Source organism: Pagrus major, chromosome 13, assembly GCF_040436345.1.
Source record: "Pagrus major chromosome 13, Pma_NU_1.0".
Classification (NCBI taxonomy): Eukaryota; Metazoa; Chordata; class Actinopteri; order Spariformes; family Sparidae; genus Pagrus; species Pagrus major.
The window spans coordinates 15,499,713-15,515,684 of NC_133227.1; positions in this window are offsets into that span (position 1 = coordinate 15,499,713).

Below are 15,972 nucleotides of genomic sequence, written 5' to 3' on the forward strand. Positions count from 1 at the left end.
CATACCTATAATGTGTTGTAATGCATGTATAGTGCCAATATTATCATAGTTATACACACTTGTGAATATTCACAATTATTAGTGTGAATGCAGACACGACTTGAATATGACTTCTACTACTATTACTGCTGCTGCTACTACTACTACTACTACTACTACTACTACTACTCTTACTACAGCTACTACAGCTGTCAATGCTACCACAATGAGTAGTATACGAGTAGTAGTATTGCTTTTACAAGAACTGAATAAAAACATCTTTGGTCGAGCTGTGCAACACTACTATTAGTAGTGGAGAAGCCCTATTTTAGACACTCAGCAGACTGTGATCACACCTGCTGCTCTGTGGCAAAGAGGGTAATGCACTTGTCTCATGAAGCCATGGTCGAAGGTTTGAGTACACATCTCCCCACTTAAAGAAAAATGTCCAATACATTCTTCACACATGTATACAGACGGTTAATTGTATATATGTATTGATTATACTTGTGGTTTATTCTGCTGCTCTGTGGTAGAATGGATAAAGTAGGCTACAATGCTTATAATCACATGGTCAGGAATGTTTTTTTTTCAATGGTAAATGGACTGTACTTATATAGCGCTTTTCTAGTCTTAATGAATACTCCAAGTGCTTTACAACACAAGTCAGGATTCACACACATTCATACACTGGTGGCAGAGACTACAATGCAAGGCACGACCTGCTCATCAGAGGCGAAAACCATTCATACGTACTCACACACTTATGGAAGAGCCACCAGGAGCAATGTGGGGTTCAGTATCTTGCCCAAGGACTCTTTGACATGTTGACATCAGGGGCTGGGAAACCACTTCCAATTGGTGGACGACCGCTCTACTGCCTGAGCCCCAGCTGTCCAAATATGTTGAACAAGTAGAGCCTCTCTCCTTTATAAATGTTAAATGCCTTCAGTTGTGCCAGGGTTGTTACTAGGCAAGTACTTAGAGCACAGGTCACAGTTAACAACTGGAAAAACTATGGGACTGTGTCAGACTCTCTTTGCTAGTTTGACAGACAACAAATGTTAAAATACACCACATTTTTGTAAGCCCCAGTGGCTCATTTAGCAGAGCATGTGCTCCATGTACAGACTGTGTCCTTGCTAGTGGCTCAGGGTTCTTTGCTGCATGTCATCCCCACTCACTCTCTCCCTATTCCCTTTCACTCTTTCTTGTCCTATCACAATAAAGCCATGGAACAGCCAAAGAAAATAAATCAATGAATGAATGCTGTCCATGCATTTACTTTGCTTGCAAACAATGACCACTTATAGTGACTAGTGACCAGTTTGTAATGTCTACAAAATAGGGATTTTATTGCTTAACTTATAACATACCAAAAATCCATGATGGACAGATTAATTAACAACAAATCTCTTACTCTATTTCCCTCAGCAGCCGTCACATCAGCTGATGAGGTAGATGGTCCTTGTATTACCAAAGAGATTGCTACAAAGTATCTCAATCACGGCCATTAACAGATGCACGCGCACACGCACGCACACACACACACACACACACACACACACACACACACACACATATATATACATATACTGTATGTATACATACATACATACATACATACACACACACACACACACACACACACACATACATATATACATATACTGTATGTATACATACATACATACATACATACACACACAGACACACACACACATATATGTATATATATATACACATACATACACACACACACAAATAAATATATTTTATTTTATATATAGGCTGAAAGACATTAAACGGGTTGGTTTTTTTGGTGGCCTATTTGTTCACCACTCAACAAATGTAATTTGTTAGGAGCAAAATACACACAGAGTCACACTGATTTTGTGGGCCCTACTGGCAGTTGTGGCCCTATATGACCACATACCATCACATTATGTCAGCAGCCTGGATGCTTGATTTTGAAATAGTTTGCAAAGGAAAATCACATATTTATATTATTATTAATGTTATATATGATTTTTTAACTGCTTTGTCGAAAAATGCCCTCATTTACTTAGCTAGGTTAGGATTAATAGACAGACTAACAAAATTATTTCAAAATGACTTAAATGATGACACAGACATATTCCTTTCATTCTGCAAATTAAAGTTCAAGAGTGGAGATATAAATGGATTTAATTAGGACTAACAGCTATGAAAATCTCAGCAGTCTGCCTCCCTGTAGTTCCCCTGATTGAAGCAAAGCTGTGATGATCCTGATGATCACATGCAGCATTATTCTACACATTCTACACATTCTTTTTCCATGCCATGAGAAACACATCAGCAGTAAAAAGTATCACTGCTATCTCTACCAAATATTTTCCATCATACTGTATATGGACTCAACAAGTCTAATGTTCTCCAGCATTGGTAAATGTATGTTAAACGACTACCAATTATATCCTGATTACTACAAATATAATACCAGAGGGCAACTAAAGCAAATGACCTCATGCACAATGATGAAGGAACACCACCAAAAATACATTTTCATCTCAACTACACTTTCTGCATCAATAAAGGTTGTTATTATTATTATAAGATAGTCAGCCAAATACCACACTGTAAAGTAAATGACCTTTACTCCAACACACAAACATGCATTCACAGCGAACCAGGCAAACCTAAAAAATGCACTTGTGACACATTTATTGATTTGACTTCACAGGGCTGCTGTCAAATAAGATGAATTGATGTTTGTTTGCTGAAGATAATCCAGTGAATGCAGGCCTTTTTTTTTGAAGAAAAAAGAAAATGATGATGCGTTTACTGGCATTCAGATAAAGTACTTATGGGCATAATTTTGAATATGTGTGTGGGTGCAGCTGACTAAATGCAAAGACAGGTCAAGGCCATAGCTGGAGGAGAGGGGACGAATCAGAGGCCTGTACAACTGGTGAGGTCCCAAGTCAACCGAGTGGCTAATCTCCGCCTGCATGAGACTAAATCATCTCCAGATCAGGGGATGTGTGTATGCAGCTGCAGTACTATACATCCTTTTCCATCACCTACGCAAGCTTATGATCTTGTCTTTGCCATTTCCTTCCACTCACATGAGCAACACAGGAGGTAAAGTCAAGCAGGCCAGAATGGGCAACAGATAGTTCCACCCAAGAGTCTTCACCCACCCGGAGGACAGAAGGATTCAATAACAGTGAGCTTTTACTCTGTATATACTAGTTTTCCCTCAACACTGGCTTTGCAGTCAAAAATAACTGCAAAAGAAGTATGGAACAATGTTCAGAAAAAGTACAAATATTTCCCAGTAAATTCAATAACTAGCTCTATGAAAAAGCCATTTTGGGTAAAAATGACCATAGTTGTCTAATTTAAAGTCATAGGTCAGATAAAATTTAAAAAAAACAAGATTAAGTATTGCAAGCTGTTTAGACCTCAAACAATATTTGTGATGTCTGACTCTCCTGTATTAATTTGTTTTTTCTTCTCTATTCCAGCAGTCAGCATCAGTGACATACATCATTTGATTCAGGAGAACCTTAAGTTTCAGTCTCACTTATTTGAAGTCCCAATTCTTTGTCTGAGAACGGATGAATTAAAAATCTACCATGTTACCACTGGAAAGCAGAGAAACCCCACTTTACAAGAGTTTTAAAAAAATATTGATAGCATTTTCTGGTCACAAGGTATCAAACATTTTAGAACAATAGCTATTGTTAGCCACGGGCAGCTGTTTAGGTCTAAGAAAACAAAACAAAAAACTTCTGGTCCTTCATTAAATATGAAGTCCTGAAGGACCAGCTAGACTAATGCAAATAAATTGCATTTTTTCAAGTCCTTTGAAGCTTTAGAAGGCACATTTAGTGAATGGTGAAAAAACTCTTTCAATAATATCAATGCAGAAAAAAACAAAAGTAATATAATAATAATAACAACAACAATAATAATAATAATAATGATAATAATAATACATTAACATGTATGGCATTAGCCATCACAAAACTAATTTGTCATTTTGAGCATAGATTATGCAGATATCAGTCAAATCACATGATCCTTTGTCTAATTGCATATAAAGTACTACATGGACTTTAGACTTTAGACTTTTATTTATCCCACATCAGGGAAATTTACTCGTTACAGCAGCAGGTAGACAGACATCCAATATGGATAGAGGGGACATAAAAACAAGTAGACTTAAAATACTAAAAAGGATTTAGAAAATATAAATGTGTAGAAAAATAAAATAAAGTAAAAAAAAAAGGTAAGGTATTATTTTAGGTATTATTGCACACGGTAATTGCACAAATTGGCGGAGGTAGAAGTGGTAATAGTGCAGGATATGGAGGTGTTTAAGGTGCTTATGGTGCTACATTAAGAGTTTTTGGTGTTGTACAGTCTGACTGCAATCTGACTGGATATACAGTAATACATTTTCAAAAGAGTGTGTTGCACACTTTAAATGGGCTCATCTCTCAAAACAACAACAACAACAACAAAACAAAAAAAACCAGATGTAATTCACGGTCAGTGCCTCCTTCATACCATCCGCTCAGACATGTCATATAAATACACTCAGATCCCTGCCCTTGATTCTGCTCTCGTCTTCAGGTGGAACAACAACATCAGTCATTGCCAAGCTCAACGGCACATTCATTTCTCTGGGTTTTGAGCAGAGTATCCCTCGATACCTGCAGGGACAGAGGGATCACCTGTGTCCTTCGAGGCTTTGAGCAGGGATGTCTCAGGAGGAATCTAAAAGTTCCTAATGGAGTTATTTGAGCTGAGGTAGAACCACAAATTAAAACCCTGATTGTGGAACAGACAGACAGACAGACAGACAGACAGACAGACAGACAGATAGATAGATAGATAGATAGATAGATAGATAGATAGATAGTGTTGGGACCTCACCACATGGTCCTAACAGTAGAGGCCTGCATGTAAACCAAAGCCTAACATGAGGCCTCCATGCACTAACAAAGCCTGTAAAGAAAGGGAAAAGTGCACCCTCTGTCAGTGTCCAGTAGTAACACCTGGTTGCCACAGTTCCCCTTGTTCTGAAGCTAACGTGTTGCTGAAAGCAACGGTTTCCACCTGCGGAAGTGCCAGCTGGTCAGCCCCGTTTTCTTTGCCCACGTCGACTCTGCTGTTCCCTCCACTATATCGCCGAGAACAGCCACTGTCAGCCCGCTAGCAGGATGCTGAAGCGTTAACGAGGTGGACGGACACACACTAACCGCTATTGAGTGCGGTCACAAGTGAGGCATTTTTAGTGTCTGGGCAGATACTAGAGATTTATAGCGTGTATTGTATGCTTTTAAGCTACATTGTTTGTGAGTTTTGTGGACTGCTGAGTCCTTTTTGCTGTGGTTTGACAATGTGAAACACTGTGCTTGCAGTTTGCCTTTTCTTCGTGCTCATCACGAGCTGATTTGAGCACTTTGTGGCGCTAAGTGTTAGCTTTGCCATCATAGGACCGGTTACACCCCGCCTTTCCGAAACCCCGCTGTTCCGAAAATAGACTTCCATTCTTCATAATGGCGTGGTTTCCCATTTTTTCTAAAGACCCCGCTATTCCGAAAAGGCTATTGGGGAAACCCTGACCCTAACCCTAACCCTAACCCTATTGGGAAGTAATTAGAACTTGAAAGTCAGAACAGCGTTGTTTTTGGGGGAGGGTCGGAACAGCGGTGTTTCGGAGTGGGGTGTTTCGCAATGGAGGGGTTTCGGAATGGAAGGCTGTCCCCCATAGGAGCGCACAATAAGCCACATTGCTATCAAGGAACAAGGACCAGCTGAAGGTGATTCAAGCCTGAGTTTGTTCACTGGCTGCTGAGTGATAGAAATGCGACTATTGTGCCTCTCCACAGCTGTTTCTTCCTCCTTGCTGCGCTTCAAGTGTTAGCCCTTTTTCTCTTTCTGTTTCTCTACTAACCCACACATACACACACAGATACGTGTGGGTCAACGCACACACACAGTCTCATGAGGGGCTTGTTGGAAACGTATTGTAGCCTGTGGTGTGACATCCCCACGTCCACCATCTTGAACACTCCCGTGACATCATCTCTCAAGAGATCGTGTCGACCATCTTGCCTCTCTCTCTCTCTCTCTCTCTCTCAGACACACACCACCACTTGCTTGTTTGTTTGTTTGTTTGTTTGTTTGTTTGTTTGTTGCCTTAGTGACTGTAGTTGAATGATGGATTTTTGTTGATTGAAGGTATTATTGATTATTGATCAATTTGCTAACATTAATAAATTCTATGATGTTGTACAGAGCAGTTTTCTGTGATTATCCATGCATATGCTTGGTGATAATAGCTGGCTGTGATGGTCAGTGCTTGGATTCATTTCCTTTACTGTTCCTTTAATTTAAAATATTTTACAAATATTTACATTTAAAGTGAACACCCTTCTTTGAGACTGTTTTCCGGTCTGGTTGTTGGTCCCTGATTTATTGCCATGTGTGTAAAAGAGAATGAGAGAGAATTTGACGGTTAGACTCCATCGTGATTAAGCTATATTTGGGGAGGTGATGAAGCTGTGTGTAGAGAAGGAAACGCCCCCTATGGAGTCTAGACACTGGTGGTGGTGATGGAGGAACAAGGATCCTGGAGATCTGACGACAGGGGAGTTGATTCCGGTGAGTAGAACCTAGCCACTGGCTAGTCATGAATGCCTGAAATGACAGCTGGCAGCAGAGAGGAGAGCAGTTTTAAGTTTGACAGCAGAGACATGATTGGCTGATAGTGTTCGAGGCAGAATCTGGTTGGTTAAATGGAGAGAGATTAGATGAAGAAACGCCCTTGTCAGGTGAATGGATGGAGCACAGAGAGGTGAATGAAAAGATAGTCTTCCTGATTGAACTGAGCTTCATAATGTTGTTTTCTCTTCTGTAACAACATGGACCTTCACGTTGATTCAAGTATTTAGTGTTTACTTTAACTGGTATTGTTCCCTGTTTCCAGCGCATTTGTGACGTGAAATGGGATGTCAATGACATACAAGGTTTACGCTTCAGAGAAGTCCTGCCTTGCCTTCGGGAAGTGGGAATGGGGTCTATGGGTGATTTTTAGCGGATTGACCTGCGTTGAAATTGAATTCCAGATAGATGTAATTTGAATAACAAATTCACTCTCCTGCCTCATTACTTAGAGACATATCCTTGGCAAGTTCATCTTCAAGGCTTCTTGGAAAACATGTGCAACAACATAGCACATCCTGATTTGGGATTTTCTCCCATTCTGCTCTCACAGAATCTTTTAAGCTCGATCTAGATGGACTGGGGGTGTTTGTGAGCAGTTATCTTCAACAATTTCTCAGAAGGAAGTCTGGGCTTTGACCATGGCCTCCCAAAGACTTTCACACAACTGTCTGTAGCCTTTTCAGTTTTAATTTGGCTGGGGTCAACATTCAGTTTTACAGCCTCACCCAGATGTGTGTGAGTGTGTGTGTCTCCACAATTCTGTCTCTAACTGTGTAAGTTTACTTCGAATTCAGTCTTGTCATTGCAATGTGAGTCAACCATCTCAAGGACATTCAAAAGAACTGGATGCAATTAGGAGTGACACCGCAGAGAAGCTGAATACTCACTGACTGAAGCACTTTGAGCTTTTCATTTTTAATATTTTAATACATTTCTAAAGGAAAAATGTGAACTGAAAAAAAAAAAACACAAAAAAAAAACCAAACAAATCCAGGCTGTAATAGCACAAACTGCAAAAAAAGGAAAGGTGGCTGAATATTAGATGATGTAAAGGCCTTGACATTGCAGCTTCCTTCAGAAACAGTTTCACCAACATCACTGGTAACAATGTCTTAATTTTAGAGAAAAAAAAAACATGATGACTGATTTATTTTGTACCTTTTAAAACAGACGTTAGTGTTATATTTGTGATACTCAGTGTTGATTGTTCTTTACACTATGTATGAGGGAAGATGGTCTGTTGGCAGTTGGTGCAAACCTAAATTACAAACATATTCAACTGAAGCTCTCTGTGTGCTTAGTTACATTCAGGTGAACTGTACTATTCTCTCTGACGGGAAAATACTGTTTGTCATGTGATTTAGGTTAGATTAAACATGGAATCCATTTCTTGTTTTACCTCTTGTATGGTAATTTAAGAACTACACTTTGGAGTAAAACGTCCATCAGTTCTTACGATTTCTTCTGGTTGTGTTTTAGGAAGAACCATTTTGGGGCAGATTTTAGATGTAGACCTTGGGGCAGAAGACACATTTCTTTGTTTGCAACGTAATATAATATGTCTGAAGTTATGTTCCTGTCTGACAAATCTTTCATCATCGCAGCAGGCAAATTGCCAGGATTTCAAACAAATGTGCAGCAAGATCTTCCAAACAAAATGTCATTGCCTTGAATAGAATAAAAACATGAGTGTTTTAAATAAATTGATGTGTTGGTCTACACATGAAAAAACACAACAAAAATCTTTCAAAAAATTTCATTTTAGCACAATTTGAGCAAATTACCCTTGTGTGACATTTGTTATAAATTAGGGCTGTCAAAGTTAACGCGATAATAACGCATTAACGCAAATTCCTCTTAACACCATACATTTTTTTGACACGCGATTAACGCACGCTGGACATCCCTCAGCACCCACAGATTCCTGCAAATGTGCCCACAACATCTGCAGGTCTACAAGAGTGGGAAGTTGGACATCTGGATGCAGCCTATGCTTTCAAAAGAAGTTAGAGATAATCAAGTCAGGCAGGAATCATCAGCTCTACCTCCCATATTGTCTACATTGTTTCTAGATTCTTCTATTCTCAACAGAAAATACATTTGCAGTTATGACATTAGACAGTGACAATGTGCGCGTGTGGGTTACAGGGCTGGGTCAGTGTAAGATGCCTGCCTCGTATTCACCAAACATGTTCCGGATCCATCGGGGGACAAGGACCAGCAGAAGGTGATTCGAGCCTGAGTTCGTCGACCAGCCGCTGAGTGATAGAAAAGCGAGTATTGTATTTCTCCACAGCCGTTTCCTCTTCTTCCTTCTCTCTCTCTTTCTCTACTAACCCACAGCACACACACACCTACACGCACCCAGGCACACTTCTGGTGAACTGATCGCTCGGAGTTAACTTTGTCTCCAAGCCATTGTTCACTCAGACATGTGGGAGCTCGTACATCAAATTCAGAACCTCAGAGTTCAGTTCTTTCCAAACCACACCATGATTAAAGGCATGTGTTAGGTCAGTAGACGCTGCTCCGCCATTGTTTTCTTCAAGCCTTGCGCGGTCACCTCCACTGACCAGCCTGTGGTATGACATGCCCACATCCGCCATTTTTAACACTCCTGCGACATCATCTCCTGAGAAATCATGCCTGCCATCTTGGTTTTCTCTCACTCCCTCTCTGACACACACAGACACACACACACAACATACTTGTTTGTTTGTTTGTTGACGCTTGGGTTGTCTTAGTGTTTTAGTTTCATAGTTTAGCTGCTGTAGGTGAGTTATTTACTTGTGTTGATTGAAGTATTATGATCAATTTTGCTAAAATGAATAAACTCTATCATATTGTACAGAGCACTTTTCTGTGATTATTTGTGCATGTATAATTGTGGTAATAGCTGGTTGTGATGGTCAATGCTTGGATTCATTTACTTCATTGTTCCTTTAATTTTAAATATTTCATAAATATCTACATTTGAAGTGAACCCCTTCTTTTGGGACTGTTTTCCGGTGTGGTTATTGCTCGCTGATTCCAGGGTCGGCTCGGTACTATTCATTTATATTAAAACTTTGCATTTCTTATTTTAATAATTACTATTAGTAATAATTAATTGCTAATAACAAAACTTGCCCTACCTTTGTACCCCAACAAAGTCATTGGTGCATGTCGTGGTGGCAACCCAATAACCCGCTGATGGACACTAGCGGTGAGCGAGGCTGTCAAGTCTTTTGGGCTTGGTTGGCCCAGGGGTCTTCTGAAAAAGCTGACAGGTACCAGGTGGCGAGAAGGGCCGCAGCCTTGGCGGACACTGAAGCAAAAACCCAGGTGTGGGAGGAGTTTTGGGGAGGCTATGCAGAAAGACTTTCAGTCGGCCTCAAGTCAGTTCTGGCAAACCATCCGACAACTGAGGAAGGGAAAGGTGCTAGCCAGGGCTTTGTTCAGCAGGGTAGGAGAACTGCTTACCAAGACTGGGGATATTGTCGGGTGAGGATATACCACTTTGAGGAACTCCAGAACCCGGCTAACAAATTCTCTGCAGTAGAGTCAGAGTCTGAAGACTCGGGGGAACACTCATACATATCACTGGCTGGGGTGGTCAAGAAGCTCCTCAGCAGCAAGGCACCAGGGATGGATGAGATTTGTCATGAGATGCTGAAAGCTCTGGACATTGTTGTGCTGTCTTGGTTGACATGCCTCTTCAGTGTCGCAGTGTATCACACTGCTCAGCCTCCCTGGGAAAGTTTATTCCAGGGTAGAGGAACAATGCTGTTATTTTTGCTGTCTTAAGTTCATAATTATGTGGCTTGACATTTGTATGGGCATGACAGAGTTCATAACATAACTAATTACGAATAAAGGAAAACTGTACTGTACTGCAATCTCGATTCATGCAACCTCTGCTTCTATACTATATTGTTGTGTTTCAGATTTTTGGATGGATTTTTCCTAAATATCCATATAATACTGAAATTTAGTAACTGACTCTGAGCTAAAATGGTTTCATTGCAGCTCGATTTGGAAAATTTTCAGTGCATTATCCTGCAATGAGAGTGTACTGTAACTCTGAATCTGACAAATTCAAAGAGTCTGCTGTTTGACTTTCATACAGCCCAGAAACAAAAATCAATAATTGCCCAGAGTAGCAGGAAAAATAAACCTGGAAATGTAAAACGACATGCATCTGAAAGTCATAATAATGGTTATCAATTTTATTTATAGCGTAATTCAAGAGTGGGTTGCATGAAGTGCTCTCCAGAGGCAGAAAAATAAACACAGTGACCAGACATGAGAGGCCTGTCATTGACCAGAGGACTGGTATTTATTGTTGTTGTTAGTTATTGATTCATGAAATAAATAACCTGACATACCTGCATCATAGTACAAGGATGAAACCAACCCTGCCGCTTCAATCTGCATACAAATATGCCGACTTAACTCTTTCAAGTTGGTTGCAGTGCAAAAGCCAAGGACCAATCTTGTGTGCAGGTGATACACCAGTCCTTAATTTCTCTGGTAAGCAGATTCAGGGTGACCTTGGCTGTCATCCATAGTCGGGTGACCTTCATCATCATGGTAACAAAAATAAACATGTGGTCAACATTGTGAAACCACCTGTCCACTGAGATGGTCTGGATCAGGTCTGCTTACCGTCTCCGAACTCTAAACCAAACACGTAGAGGGAGCACTCAGTATTTATATACCTGAAACAAACTTGACATCTGCTCCAACTGCCACTTCTTTTTTAAATCAAGGCTTACAACTTTGTAATTAAATCTGAGACAATTTTTTCAAGGATCAACACGTTGTACAACGATATGTAGTCCTTTTATGCTACTCAAGAAAAAGAAAATGTGGTGGAGTGTTGAGAATGAGTTCAGTGTCTCACAGCCTGAGGAAAGAAGCTGCTCTGTATTCTGGTGGTATGGCAGCAGATACTTCTGTATCTTTTGCCAGATGGAGGCAGGCTGAACAGACTGTTGTCTTTTAGTATCCTTTGGACTCTGTGCAGACATCTCACTTCACCTATATCATTAATGCTCTGCATGTTCCCAATGATGTTCTGGGCAGTTTTCATTACCAGCTAAAGAGCCTTCCTGCCCTGGGCTGTATCTTGTGCTACACTGTAACTCCACTGTAACTTTTATTCTACTACTATTCTTACTATTTATCTGTCTTATTCTATTTTAACTTATTTGTCATCTCATTTTACTTTTTAACTCATACTCAAATGTATCTTTCTATATTTTATCATAATGTTGTCTTGTTGTTTGTTTCCTTTCATAATGTCTTTCATGTTTTATGTAAAGCAATTAAATTACTTTGTTATTGAAAGTTGGTCCAGTATACAAATAAACGTGATGTTCCATGGCCATACCAATGTTATTGCTCCTTTGCAATTGACTGACAAAAGTCATAAAGCCTATAACTGCTTGAGGTGTACTTGAATGCAAACAGATGTTGTTTGAAGTCATTTGCTGTTGTTAATCTTAAGTAAACAGTTTCAAAAGGTGCCTTACTATAATATTAGAATACAGAACAGCTTTCAACTCTGCATAGTAATTTAACTGGTGTAAGCTCAACCACAGTGTAACAGCTGCCCTAGTGCAAGGTTTAAATAAGTTATTTGTAAGGAAAAAAAGATTTTCACTGTTAAAAACTAATGTGCATACAGAAGTATCCTTACTGTATGTTTGCTTTTTTTTGTTACATGTGAACAAAATATGAGCAGAAGTGCTGCCAGGTGTAAAAATGTATATCATTTTTAGTTCAGTGCAAGGTTTCAAGTTATTTAACAGAAAAGAAATATTTGCAGTAACTGTTAAAAACTAATTATATAAAAATGTATACAAACTGCTTTTTGCATATTTGTACTTTAATGTTAATAATTAAAATAAAAACAAAATTTTCACAAATATTGCACTTTCTTGTAGTACATGAAGGGTATAGTGGCCCTCCTACAAGATGACAATACCAACAGTGGCCCGAGCTAATTTGAGTTTGAGACTCCTGGCTTAAGAGAACAGCATGTCCTGCAAACCATGAATATTTCCTTGTGACATCGTGAGGTCCTGCTCTGGTTCCAATATAAAAGTGAGGAATGAGTTGTTTTCTTACACTGATGAGGTAGATTTAGCAAAACAGATTTGAAGCTTTATTTGGATGTAAATAATGTTTGCCAATGCACAGAAATATGTTTTCTCTGCTACAGTACTAAACAGAGTGAGAGAGGGTTAACAGTGAAGAGAAATGATGCTGAAGAGGGCAAAATGATATGGTAGGAGGTTAGGTGCTGTTGAGGTTATGCGTCTATGTGCATCAGAAACTTGTCTCAAGCAGAGGTGGGCAGCAGGGATGGGCTGCTTGTCCAACAGAGCAGGCTGGAAGAGGGGGTTGTGAAGCTGTGAATGTGTTGCCAAGGAGCTGCTGAATAAACAGACTGTGAAGAACAGACAGAGGAGGTGAGAGAGAGCCAAAAAGGCATAGGAGAGCCTTCATGTGTGCTGCCCAGGGGGTGGGAGGAGGGGAGGACGGTGTGTGTGTGTGTGTGTGTGTGTGTGTGCGTGTGTGTCGCCAGGGGAGGATGGTGAGAGCCAAGCCTGGAGCTGACATCCGGTCTTGGTGTGAGAGATTATGGCGAATGGACACTCTCTGGAGCAGAGATCTGCTGAGGAGCCGGAGTCATCCTGGCACCTGACACTGATGGCGGGACGCTGTTGGAGGTTTTACAGCAGTTGGACAGGGTTGAGGAGCAGGAGCCATATATAAGAGGCTGATACACAAAAGGCAAGCGAGGTTCAGATTAAATACTCAAATATTATATATATATATATTATATATAATATATATAATATTTCCAAATTTTGGCTCTAATTCAAAGTCCAAAATTTGGAAATATTATATAAAGAAGAAAACCTTGACAAAGCATATGAAATATTCTTAAGGGTATTCAAATAGTTATGTAATAAAAATTGTCCAATAGAACAAATCAATAAAAAACAGTCCATGGGATTACAAAATGCCTGCAGAAAGAAAAAAAACACTATATATAGAATTCTTAAAACATAGAACCAAACAGTTACAATTTTTAATTAATTACAATTTACTAACTGACAGCCAATACAGATTCAGATCCATCAGATCAACATCTTTAGCAGTCACTGAATTTATTGAAGAAATCACAAGCTCTTTAGACCAAAAGAGATATGCAGCTGGGGCATCGCAAGAAACCATTCTATAAAATTAATCATGACAGATTAATTGATAACCTGGACCGGTATGGTATCGGGGATTGTTTTGAACTGGCGGAGAAGCTCTCTAGATAACAGGCAACAGTTTGTGAAGATGGGTGAGTATATGTGGTCATGTTTGGACATTGCTTGTGGAGTCTCCCAGGGGTCAGTGTTGGGGTCTGAGGGGTATCACCTACAAAAGTCAAAACAAGTTAAGTCAGTAATGTGAATATTTGAATGTAATGTGGCACCTTTTCCTTCACAGGGTTGATCCAAGCTTCTCATATTGCAATTTTGTTAAATGGTTGTGCGAATTGCATAAATATTCCTTAATGTTGCGGAAGTTTGCATACAGGCTTCTACTGTTAAAATGATCGATAGTTTCTTATCCGTCTTGATAGTCCTGTTGAACTGGCTGAACTCCACTCTGCTCTCTAGGAAGGCGAGTCTCTTGTCCTTTTTGGGCCTTCTCTTTGGTCAACTTATGTTGTTTTTAATGTGCTATAGAAATAAATTTGACTTGACGTGACTACAAGGTGTGTCCAGAAGGCTATCCACATCATAATTTGAAACGAGCCACTGACCAATTTGCCGTTTTTAATGCATTGGGAGTGAGAGTGGGCTGGCAGTGCATACATATTTCTATAATCAAGGGGTTTGCACTAATAAGTGCATACCCCTTGATTATGTTGCCCAGTACAAAATCTAATCACTGATGAGTAGATGTAGACAGAGAAGGTTTCAGCATCACAGGAATGGATCATGTGGGATACAACACCTCTGCACTGGGAGGAGTGTTAGCTTTAGCAAAAACACTACAGATCTGTGAAAAATCAGAGTATGCATGGTTTATGCTTTGCTTTATCACATCATGCTGCTTGAACTTAGAAGCACACAGTTCATGATACTGATCATTGATCACCCAAAAAACAATAAATAAATACATTAAACTGAAACGTGTCCATGAAATTAAAGGAGATCAATGAAACTGGTAGGACTCTGCTAGTCAGATCTTAATAGGTCAGTTGAAATGACTGAATCTAGTCATGCAGATAGTTTGGGTTTTATTTATTCAGATTTTGTGATGTCTGCCTCTGATTTCTGCTTCCAACTTAATACATGGAGGTAAAGTGACATGTATTTGTAGTGTTTAACCCTTGTGCTGAATGATTGTGTCAAGACTGGCTTATTTTCCCATTGTTTTGGGTCTAACAGATCCCACCATTGAATGAATTTATAATTTTTCAAATTATATATATATATATATAATTTTCTTTTCTTCTGACCTTATTAAAACCAAATTTGTAGAAGTGCAGTGAAGTAGTAACCCTTCCCTTTGCCAAAAACTGAGCTTTTACATCTGATGAAAGTGACAACACAATACACCAAATTAGAAAAACATGAAACAAGAGCCCTGTTTGGCTTGGGTGTGCATGTACGGAGCATATTTCTGCACAGTTACACCAGATAAGGAAATGTGTTTCTTTCTCTCTTTTCGGTGGGGTCAATTAGTCTACAGAGGTTTCACTCCCTGTTATGTGACTTAAACAGAAGTCCTAATAGACTGTGTTGGGATTTGGGAGTGGAAGTGCTGCAAAAAGTCCTGTCAGATACAGATACAGAACATATGAATATCCATTGTGTATCTCCATTTTGAAACTGGGGCCTCAGTTTTTGTGTAAAAGACTAACGTTCATAAGCATGTTGTAAAATTGGGACTTTGTAGCTGTTACAGGACCAGGGGTTAAAAAGCACTTTGAATAAACTCTACAGCAGTTTCTTGTGATAATACATAGAACACTACAGCCATGTTGCACTGAGTGGTCCAGTAAATTTCACTTCAGTTCATTACACATTAGAACACTCAAGTTTGTGTTTCGACTGGCAAAAGCTGTGGATGGTACCAACTGGACAGAGAGCATTTTCACTTGTGCAACACAGAGCAACTGAAGTTGTTTTATTTTTATTTTGCCTTGCATGACCTGACCCTTTATTCCAGTAGTCTCTCCAATGCTTTAGGTCTTCATCAATTTGAACCTGA